Below are 11665 nucleotides of genomic sequence, written 5' to 3' on the forward strand. Positions count from 1 at the left end.
CACTGTAACCAGAATGCTGAAAGTGGATCACTGTAACCAGAATTCTGTAACCGGAATGCTGAAAGTGGATCACTGGAACCAGAATGCTGTAACCAGAATGCTGGAAGAAGATCACTGTAACCAGAATGCTGAAAGTGGATCACTGTAACCAGAATTCTGTAACCGGAATGCTGGAAGTGGATCACTGGAACCAGACTGGAATCGGAACAGATAGAACCAGAATGCTGGAAGTGGATCACTGGAACCGGACTGGAACCAGAATGCTAGAAGTGGATCACTGGAACCAGAATGCTAGAAGTGGATCACTGTAACCGGAACGGAACCAGAATGGATGGAATCAGATTGCACTGTCTGAGCTGGCTGGATTAATAGTAAGACTGCTGGAACCCATGCTGGTATCTGAAATACAATGTTGCACTGCAAACAGGTAAAGGCTCCAGGAAGTCCTTTTAAAGTTGTTGTAGATTCCTGATTGGAGACTGCAGTCAGCTGGGCAGAAGCAGCGCACTGAGTTGCTGAGATGGATCAGGTGACTATATCCAAGATGGCATCTCCCATGAACTGGATTTGGAGGGAATCTGGAATGGAGGCTTTTATAAAATGATTGGCTGAGAGGAATCATGTGACAAAATCCAAGATGGCTGCATCCATACTCTGATTCTAGATGGATCTCTGGAGTGGAGACAGACTGGACAGCATCTTATAGACAGGTCTAAAACCAGCAGAGCCTGAGGGCTGCAGGGACAACTTGGAAAGGCAGTGTTAAATCTAAAATTCTGACCCAAGTCAGCCTGTGGTGTCAAGTATATCTGGAAGCGCTTCAATCAGCTGGAGAGAATTGACACAGACCAAGTTCTGTATGCAAGGAATATTCTCTAGTTTATTGATACAAAGATACAGGTTTTTATAGGCTACTGAATAAATGAATCCTACGTCATATGCATACAATAGTTTATACCACTAGTTTATGAGAAGCGCTACTGATTAACTTTCTCACGTATTCTTGAGGTGTTTACTTTTCTCCCCCTTCTAAGGACAGATGAGCCTATTATTTCTTATCTCAAGGGGAGTTGGAGATATGCTATGTGCAACACCATGGATACAGCTCCCATACTACCAGCTGGATATGAAGCTCATTATTGTTTTCATAACTGGTTACATTCTTCAGGTGTTCTCTATTAGTTCAACTTCAAGGCCATAGGCTCACATATTGCAAAACTGCAAGTTAACAGAAAAATGAATAATCTCTTCTAGCAAATAATATTTCTATACAAGTTACAATAAAATGGCTGAACAAAGGCCTTATGAGGCCTTAACAAAAAATCATATTTAACATTTCCCATCTTTTATTCAATTTTCGACCCTTTCTCCTCCTACCTACCTAATCCTATCTATAGAACCACATTCTTAATAAGCAGGTACTTATACACATGTAGGAGGCCACATGCATAGAGTTGGTCCCCTTAGGAATCTGTCAACTCATCCCCCACTAATAAGCCTGTGATCCTCCCTGTCCTAACTTGATTTATGAGGAGATGCATTTTGGCAAATGTCCATGTCTAGAAAAGATGGTTTCTTAGAAGATGGTTTCTTAAAAGATGGTTTCTTAAAAGATAGTTAATGAGTCTATAGTAGTTCTGCAGGCCTTGCATGTCCTTTGTTCAATCTTTAGTAGTTTCTTGTTGCAAACTCTGCAGTTCTTTGGCTTTACTAGTCCAAATAATTCATGACACTCATAGTCTGGTCAGGTTTCAGAAGTAATTTCTGTGATCATCAGAGGTTCGGGATTTTCAGTGGTTCCCTTTTTGGAGAGACAACAATCAAGTGTCAGTAACTTCTTAATCAGCCATATATTTAGTTTCATTATCACCTATACGATCAACAGGATTGCTAAACCATTTGCTACTAATGCCAATATTTCCAATATCCAACATGAATCATTACTGACAACTTTACCAATGAGGTTATGCATCTGCACAAAGACATTTTCAGAGTTTACTCTACTATGAGTGCAAATTGTTGAGCACTCCTTCCCATATGTTTCTCACAGTGGCATAGGCAATATGTCACTTAACTGTCTGTTTCATACTGGGTTAGGGAGGCCTTAATCCCTACTTCAGTCACAATTATTCTGGCAAGACATATCAATACAATGAGACAGTCATTTCTATTTATCAGAACAAGACTCCCCTGATTTGAAGACTTTGCAGTGTTATGCGTGAATCCAGGTGTCTCTTTCCTGTACTTTCACTGCCATGGGAGTCGTCAACAGGACTTGATAAGGACCCTTGTATCTGGGTTTAAGACTTCTCCTGATGTGCTTTCTCACGACCACCCAGCCCCCCAGGGTGCAGTTTATGGGTACCTGTATCAAAATTAGGGTTTGCAATGGAGGAGAATATTTGACCATGTATTTCAGTTAGTTGTTTCTATAATAAGGCAACATAATTCAACAAATCACTATATACATGGTGTAGTTGCTATGGAAAATAACAGCCTGTTCTGTTTGCTGTGCCAAACAATATCTCATATGGTGTTAAACCTGTGTCTTTCCTAGCAGTATTTTTTACTGAGTGCAGGTAAACATGAGATCCATGGCAGACCTGTTTCAGCCATTATTTTCTGCATTTTCAATTTCAGTGTACCATTAAGGCGCTCCATACATCCTGAACTTTGGGATCTGTAGGGGGTGTGATAGTTTCTGGAATCCTTGCCCCGTAAAGTGTATCCCTCTGTCACTTACAATGACCTCTGGTACACCATATCATCAGATTACCTCATTCGCAATTTTCTTGGCTAATGCTTTAGCATTTGCTTTTCTATACAGCCATGTCTCCAGCCAGTGACTAAAGAAGTTGACACAGACAAGCACATTCTCAAAGCCCGAGCATTTGGGAAGTTATAAAGTCTATCTGTATCCTCTTATAGGGATATTATGTCTGGGGTGTGCTTTTCCATAGGACAGACTTACTCGGGTTACTTTGTGCACAGACTAGGCATTCTGCCACTAACGACTGTGCTGCTTGGGCGAACCCTGGTACTATCCATAAGCTGCTAGTGAGTACAACCATAGCATCTTTTCCCAGATGCACTTTCTCGTGTGCTATATTGGCCATAATGGGATAAACTACTTTTGGCAGACACAAACGCTGACCTTTACACCACTCCTTGCACTTCTAGTGCTCCATGTATTGCCCAAGTCTTTTTCTTATTTTCTGTTGCTTGTCTTTCCATAAGTTGGAGTGTGCTCTGGTCAAACAGGGGTCAGGGGGTCACCATGTAAATAGACTCCCCTTGGGGTACTGGGGCTATGGCGGCTTCTCGTGCGGCCTGGTCTATTTCACTTAGCTTCGGGGGTAGTATCTCTGTGTGTGTCTTCATCTTCATCACTGTTTGGAGGACAGCTGGAATACAGTGAACAATGCCCTGGTATGTTCATCATATTGACTGGTTTGCTTGCTGAACCCATAAGGTCCCTACTTTTCCATACAGGGCCATAATCATGCGCAATTACAAATGCATAACTTGAATCAGTGTAAATATTTACTCTTTGTCCTTTTGCATATATGCATGCAAGTGTCAGGGCCTTTAGTTCAGCTTCTTGTGCTGACATGTGACTCGGTAGAGTCTGTTGAATCACTATTTCTGTGTGTGTGGTTACAGCACACCCTGTATACGGGACAGGATCTATGTGATAGTGTGAACCATCTACAAAAAGAGTGATGTCTGCATCTGGTAATGGTTTATCTTTAATGTGAGATAAAACCAGAGATTCTTGTTTCATTAGTTCTATGCAATCATGTTCAGAAAAATTTTGTTTGCATTTTTTTTTTTCCTTTCTTTCTGTTCAAGCTGGAATGGAATTCCCCCAAATCCCTAGGGTAACCCCAATATATACAGGTACTTCTCCCATCTTTTGAAACTTGCTGCAATAAGGCAGCAGGATTCAACATTGTGCACTGCTTAAGTGTAACGTTACTGGGAGTAAGCAGTGCTACTTCATTAGGATAGGCTTCAGTAAGGAGCATGTGGAATCCAAGGAAAAGGTTCTTGGTTTCTGAGTTCCACAAAGTTTACACTCATTAGATGGAGTGTACAGTACAACGGTTAAGACAGATGTGGTAACTTTAATTCTTCTGGAAGAGAAACACTTAGCTTAAATAACCTGTTAATAAGCCACATCATCAGTTCTATTAGTGTATATAATAATGTGTTGGGCCACAATACTCACAAACACATTCCTGCATTGGGTGTAAACCCCTGTAGTCATGGGTTGCTCTTTTCTTTATTTGGTTGGGTTAAACTTTCATATTAGAATTTTCTAATTATGTATAATGATCTATACATTACTATGGGCCTGAGTCTGGTTCTTCCAAACTTGGCTTTCCTTTCTAGTCTAGTACACATCTACAGCGCACAGCAAAGGAAAATAACGTGCAATCTATATTCCTCCTGCTAATATCAATGAACTCCCCTCTCTGGTCTCCCTTGGACCTTTAAAAAACTTAAAATACAGTTTACTCAGATTCCCCTTGTCTGAAGGTCTTAACATATATCTGTGAACATGAGAGGCTCTGGGGCCTCTTGTGCTTCCTTTTTTTTTTTTTTTTTTTCTTCTAATAAAAAAGGAAAGGGAGGAAGAAAATACACAGTGCGCTCGGCAAGTGTTATATGTCACTCATTTCACAATAGGAGGGAATGTCCTTTGTGCTGTATATCTTCATACTTAGTAAATCTGGCCGGTAACAAATGTTTTGCTTGTGCTTGGTTTCTGTCACAACGTACGATACCGTTAAGGTAACTGGGTGTCCTAGCACAATATCTATACTCTTTTCAAGCACTAAAGCAGAGTAGTATGCAAGTGACCTTAGCTTGCGACCATGTATTTGTGTCAGTACTCCTTGTACATGTGCACTGACTTCATAACAAAATAATGTGAAAGGCTTGTCATAATCTGGCAAAGCCAGTGCTGGCGCTGAAGTTATTTCAGCTTAAAATTGGTTAAACATTTGGTTCTGCTCAGAGGAGAGTATAAATGGCTTGCTATGATCCAGAAGTGCTAATGCAGGAGCACATACAATTGCTCTTAAAGTCTTAAATCTTTTTCATTTCTGTAAAAATATAGAATTCCCATCAATGCATTACCATACCCACAATAAAAAGAATTATTTACAGTATATGACAATTATAGCACAGTAAATAAGGGCAGTAAATGTCTTTACAAACACTGATTTACTCAAAACTGTAATGAGGATACAAATAAAAACCTTTTGCTTTCTGCACATACAGAAAAACCACCTAGTTCATGCATTTGCTATGTGAATAGCACATAAACTCTAATATCTCTTCCAAAACAAGGTAATCATTACTCAGAAGAGTTTACGTTATTTAAATCCTTCATTAGTTTATACTTATGTTTGTTGTGGTGCAAAGATGGTGCATTGGAAGTTAAATCAATGCAATCTGGATTGCCTAATGGGTCTTTGCAGCTGGAGACCTGTGAATAAAAAAACTTTTGCATAGAGATTAACATTTATTTACTAGGAATTACTGTAACTGTAACATGCGTGTATACTGTTATCAGGTAACCAGTGAACAGCTGCTAAAAGCTTAACTGTGACGCTATGCGTTCCATGCCTTGATTTCCTCAAAGGGGCAGTCCCTAATTTCACAAATAGAGAATGTCAAAGTGACGAGACCTGGGCGAGTGTTCAAAGCCACTCCTTTCTTATCATCTCTTAGTACAGCCCTTTTAAATGACACTAATTAAATTTCCGGGTTTAGAAACATTCAATCTGGAATCTTGGTTCCAAGTATTCAACCATTTTAAAAGCAGCACTGTCTCATAAATCAGAGTACTCTCGTTAGACACAATACATTGTGTCTGTAAATCATTCAACATTTTCTCAACAAAATCTCTCTCCCGTGACCAAATATTCACACATATTTCTAGATTCTGTGATTTTCGTGTTCAAAGTAAAAATATATTCACTTAAGTCTCGCTCACAGACGACATTTTATCTCGTAACATTTCTTTAAAGGCATAACAAACCCTCCTGATTTCTGAGAACATTCATCAGCGCCATTTTAACACAGATAAAAACAGCATGTAAGCTCACTCCCACAATTCTCAACTTCATTAAAGAGAAAGCTATATTTCTGAACTTCAGAAACAAAATTATTTTGTTCAAATACAGAAACGGCTTGTTGGATCCCAGCCAGCTTTGTTCTGACACTAGTACTTATAGTGATAATGTACATTATTTACAATCTTGTCCGTGCAATCGGACCAAACATTTTAAAACTTCTTTTGTATCTTTTTAAAAGCTTATCATTAAGCAATGAATGTACAACTTTTTCAACCTTGAAACATGTCTCTTGTAAAAAACGGACAAGACAGACAAACATTGTGATTTAAAGTAAATCAAACATCTCCCTTATAGAGCACTAAGACAGAGAACAAACAATGTGAATTATCACGGATCTCTCTCACACGCAGTAAGACGGAGACAAAACTCACATACAGAGAAAGAAAACTTAACTGACATCTTCCAGCCTACTGCTGTGGAACTACAAGTCCCAGCATTACACTAAATACAAGTTAGCTTCAACATGTTATCATCAATCAGCACTCCGGACACATTTTTTTAATTTTACATACATTGTCAAAAAACAAAAAAAAACAGTGTGCTTCTTATCTCAACACACTGAAATCATTTACACAGAATAAGGGAGGGGCACATTTCACTTATTCAGCTGCACAGGATCAAACATACATTTATAATATACAACCTACTTGATTCATTATTCAGCTTCCGATGCATTTAGCATATCCACATATATTTCGACTTTTCAGATCTCTTAACTTTCCTGTGCCACCTCAAACAATCTCTTGGGGTTTGATCTCAATACCCCTTTGTTCTTGTCACATTACCACTTGCAACACCTTTGTTTCTCCATCCACACATATCTTTGGCTATGCCCGCTTTGTTAAAAAATTCCCTGCAGACCTTCTACTCCCCCATTTCCTTTAGTCTTTGTGCATCATATCTATGAGGGAGCTGCTGTCATTTGTTTACTATCTATATTACTCGTATTGACAGTATTCTGTTGAGTCCAAATCGGGACTCTTATCTAGTTTCTGTGGGTTGTCCTTGCACTGGACGTCCCGTTCTGTGGACTCCTTGTACTGGATGTCCGTGCTAAATAGCTTCTTTGACAGTATCTGGGACGAAGGTCTTTTGGAAATCTCTCTTACACAATTTGGGCAGATTACAGAATCTCCCTTCTTTGATATACCTCTGGGGATGGTGTCTAAAATGTTCACTCAATGTTCAAAACAATAACTCTCTAAATCCCTCTATTCCATTACATGCTTCTTTGATCAATGTCTTATGTGACTTTTATGCTTTATACATCATACATAGGTACAAACACATGCACTCAAAATTCAATCATCTTTCAAAAATCTAATCAACAATACAATTACAGTAAACAAATTGGGTTAATACTGTATTATATTAATCAGATGATACTTGAGACTCACAAATTCGCGTGTCAGGTGCCTCAGACAGACATGAGGTGACCCAGACTAGGAAGACCAACGAGTAGAAATCTACTGACCGCGGATGTTGGGGTTCAATGTGCTGGGAAACCTCCGTTGTCTGTCTTGTAGCCTGCTGGACAGCGAATCTCTGTGGCGACCTCCAAGTTGTTAAATCTAAAATTCTGACCCAAGTCAGCCTGTGGTGTCAAGTATATCTGGAAGCGCTTCAATCAGCTGGAGAGAATTGACACAGACCAAGTTCTGTATGCAAGGAATATTCTCTAGTTTATTGATACAAAGATACAGGTTTTTATAGGCTACTGAATAAATGAATCCTACGTCATATGCATACAATAGTTTATACCACTAGTTTATGAGAAGCGCTACTGATTAACTTTCTCACGTATTCTTGAGGTGTTTACTTTTCTCCCCCTTCTAAGGACAGATGAGCCTATTATTTCTTATCTCAAGGGGAGTTGGAGATATGCTATGTGCAACACCATGGATACAGCTCCCATACTACCAGCTGGATATGAAGCTCATTATTGTTTTCATAACTGGTTACATTCTTCAGGTGTTCTCTATTAGTTCAACTTCAAGGCCATAGGCTCACATATTGCAAAACTGCAAGTTAACAGAAAAATGAATAATCTCTTCTAGCAAATAATATTTCTATACAAGTTACAATAAAATGGCTGAACAAAGGCCTTATGAGGCCTTAACAAAAAATCATATTTAACAGGCAGTGAAGAAGTAAGTGACAGAACCTGAGAGCCTGGTGTGTGACATGACTTTTGTCAGTGACTTTAGTATTTATTATATGCTTTTATTAACATTAAGTTGTTGGAGCGGTTGTCAGGCCAACTGTTCAATGTCTGTGGCTCCACCATCTCTTCATGTTGATTTTTCCTCCAAGCTTGTTTTCACTAGTATTTGGGATAAGTATATTGGCAGAACCTTTGCAGTTGTAAAGGTGTCAGCAGCAGTGTTCTGTATGGATGTTAAGCCACACACACATTTTAAACTTAAACAAGATGTTGGTTTTATTTGAACAGTTTGTAACAGATGCAAATGGCTGCACTCACAATTGTTAATGGCTGCAGCAGTATGACAGACTTATGCAATTAATGTACTTAACACTGTTTTCTGTACATTCATATATGCAGATGGTAAACTTATGTTGTGGGCACTGTCAGGAAACAGGTCTCATTAAATTGGTGCCTTCGGTCATTTTATAATAGTTATATATCGTAAGGACCCATATAAATGACGCAGCTACTACAGAACCCGTTGTTTCTCTCAACGGTTTCAGAAGAACGGTGTGAAATGCCCAACTTCCTGTCCTCACTAGACCAACGGTTATTAACCTAAACAAGTAGGAGACTGAGCGTAGCGCTCCCTGTTATCAGATGCAAGGATAACTGTTTCTGATGTCCATTGCTCGGATCTCACTTTCACACTGGTGTTTCATTCTGAGGTCTTGTAATATTTATTTTACAAGCATTCTGGGTAAAGTTGTTGAAGTAGTTACTGGTACAAATGCATTTAACTCCTGTGGCTCCTTCTATTCTTTCATGCTGATACTGTACTCCGAGGTAATTGAAGGTCTGGTGTTTTCATTCTCGTGTCTGTGGCCTTTGAGAAGTCTCTGTTTTTAGAGCTGTAATTTTGGGACTTAATGTCTTTCTTACCCCCCTCCTCCCCTTTCTTCCATGAATTTTTTTGGACATTTTTATATATATGAAAAAAGTAATCAATAAACTATATGCAAGGCCCCTGCGGGAGCAGGTGCAGAGTATCAGGGTCTGAATGTCCTGCCTATGTGCGCTAAAAGCCACCAACCTGGTGTGGCTACTCTTCCTTCAGCAGCTATGGAAGTGGCCCCAAGAAGTTTCTGTATGGGGCCCGAAATTCCTCTTGATGACTTTGAATATAAGTACATGTTCTATTTTATTGTGCTGATGTGCTGGTTCCTTGAGCATATTTTTGTGCTGATAATATATATATTCTGTGTGGAGTTTGTATGTTCTTCTCGTGTTTACGTGGGTTTCCTCCAGGTACTCCGGTTTCCTCCCACACTCCAAAAACATATTAGTAGGTTAATTGTCTGCTATTAAATTGACCCTAGTCTCTCTCCCTCTCTCCCCCTCCTCAATGGGGCAGGGACTAATGTGAATGAGTTCTCTGTACAGCGCTGCGGAATTAGTGGCGCTATATAAATAAATGGTGATGATGATACATTGAATAATTGTTCATGTAAACATTGGTCCCGAAGTAGATCTTTATTTTGTTCTTTAATGTTATAGTACTATTTATTCGTTGAATTTAAAAGATTGGAAAAATACAACCATGAAATTGTCATTTGGTAAAATTAGGACACCCTTTCAGTGGATTCATTTCTCTAAGCAGCTGACTGAGGATTTGAAAATACAGATAATTGACTGTTACAAAGTAGAGGATACCTAAATGCTTCCAGTTGTACGTTTCCTTGTCAGGAAGATCATTAAGAAGTTGAAGTTAAGGTAAGGCCTGGAACACCTAGAAAACTTCTAGGACTGTCTGTAAACTGCTCACATAAGCAAAGTAGAGACTACAAGTCACTACAAAATACCTGCATATAGGTTTAGCTGACACTGGAGGTATAGGCCATAGGGCCACAGTACAGTGTTGCTTACACAAAAATGATCTGCATTGAAGACTTATCAGAAGGAAACTTTTCCTATTATCTCAAGGGGGAGATTCAATTCAATGCGATGTGGCTCCAGAACGTCCACAGAGACACCATCCACCGATGTTATGGAACGAATCTCCGCTCATTTTTTCTCCCACCCTCTAGTGGTGCGGAGGTTCCTACCATAATGGCTGGCATAGCCGGACAGTGTGATGATGTCTGTGCGCCACATTGCCAGCAATTGAATCTCCCTTCAAAAGTCAGCATCTGAAGTATGTAAAACAATACTTAGATCAGCAAAAGACTCTATGGAGCACAGTGGTGTGGACTGAAACAAAAATGAAATTTTTGGGCCACAACCATATAATACACATTTGGTGAAAAAACAGGTGGAACATTTGAAGGAAATAACACTGCTAAGTACTAGATCTACTGGGTGAATGTATTATGCTTTGGGTTGTATGTCAGCCAGTGGAGCAGAAAATAATGTACAGGTGGAAACAGATGGATTCAACTAAATATTAATAAATCCTAAAAGCTAATGTTCCAAATTCAGTGAAGAAAGTGAAAAGAGATCAGACAATAATCCAAAATATACCTTAAAATCAACCTTAATGTACCCGTGAAGTACTTACAGGAATGAAACATTAAGATTTTGGGATCATAATCCTCAGGTTTGCACATTATTTACCTAAGCATACAACTCTGTAATCAAGATTGTGCAAGCAGACAATAATTCCTAAAACACTAAATGACTATGCCCAAATTGCACATGACACATTTTCTGTTTGATTTTTGTAAAACTGTTAAATTTAGCATATGAATAATAAATAAGAATTAAAATGGGCAAAAATCATCATCATCAGGAGCAGATATTTATATAGCGCCACTAATTCCACAGCACTGTACAGAGAACTCACTCACATCAGTCCCTGCTCCATTGGAGCTCAGTCTAAATTCCCTAACACACACACACACAGACAGACAGACAGGTAGAGACTAGGGTCAATTTGATAGCAGCCAATTAACCTACTAGTATGTTTTTGGAATGTGGGAGGAATCCGGAGCACCCGGAGGAAACTCACGCAAACACGGGAATAACAAACTTCACACAGATAAGTCCATGGTCAGGAATTGAACTCATGACCCCAGTGCTGTGAGGCAGAAAATCATGTTTCATTTTATAACAAGTGTTAGCGGTTGGATATTTAAGTTCGATGAGACCACGGATGTATAATCCCAAGTAAGAGACATAACTTCAGTTAGCACAACAAATAGATTTATTTTAAATATACTTAGCTACAAGTGTTGATCAATTCATAGGTATATGTCCAGTACATCAGTCGCATCAGCAATTCTAGGAGCCCTCCCGAGTCAATCAGTGAGGCTAGAATAGGTTTCAGGCTCCCTGGCGCTTCTGCAGTCTGTGTTATTCCAGGAAAAGCCAT

General features: G+C 39.2%; 1 long non-coding RNA gene across 1 annotated transcript; it reads right to left on the bottom strand.

Moving 5' to 3' along the window:
- Positions 1-853: 853 nt before the first annotated feature.
- Positions 854-5405, bottom strand: LOC142151910 (uncharacterized). The gene is made up of 2 exons (XR_012691265.1): positions 4867-5405; positions 854-4150 (listed from the first exon to the last, which is right to left on the bottom strand). It is a non-coding gene; the product is annotated as an uncharacterized LOC142151910 (long non-coding RNA).
- Positions 5406-11665: the final 6260 nt, after the last annotated feature.

Source organism: Mixophyes fleayi, chromosome 4 (genome assembly GCF_038048845.1).
Source record: "Mixophyes fleayi isolate aMixFle1 chromosome 4, aMixFle1.hap1, whole genome shotgun sequence".
NCBI lineage: Eukaryota > Metazoa > Chordata > Amphibia > Anura > Limnodynastidae > Mixophyes > Mixophyes fleayi.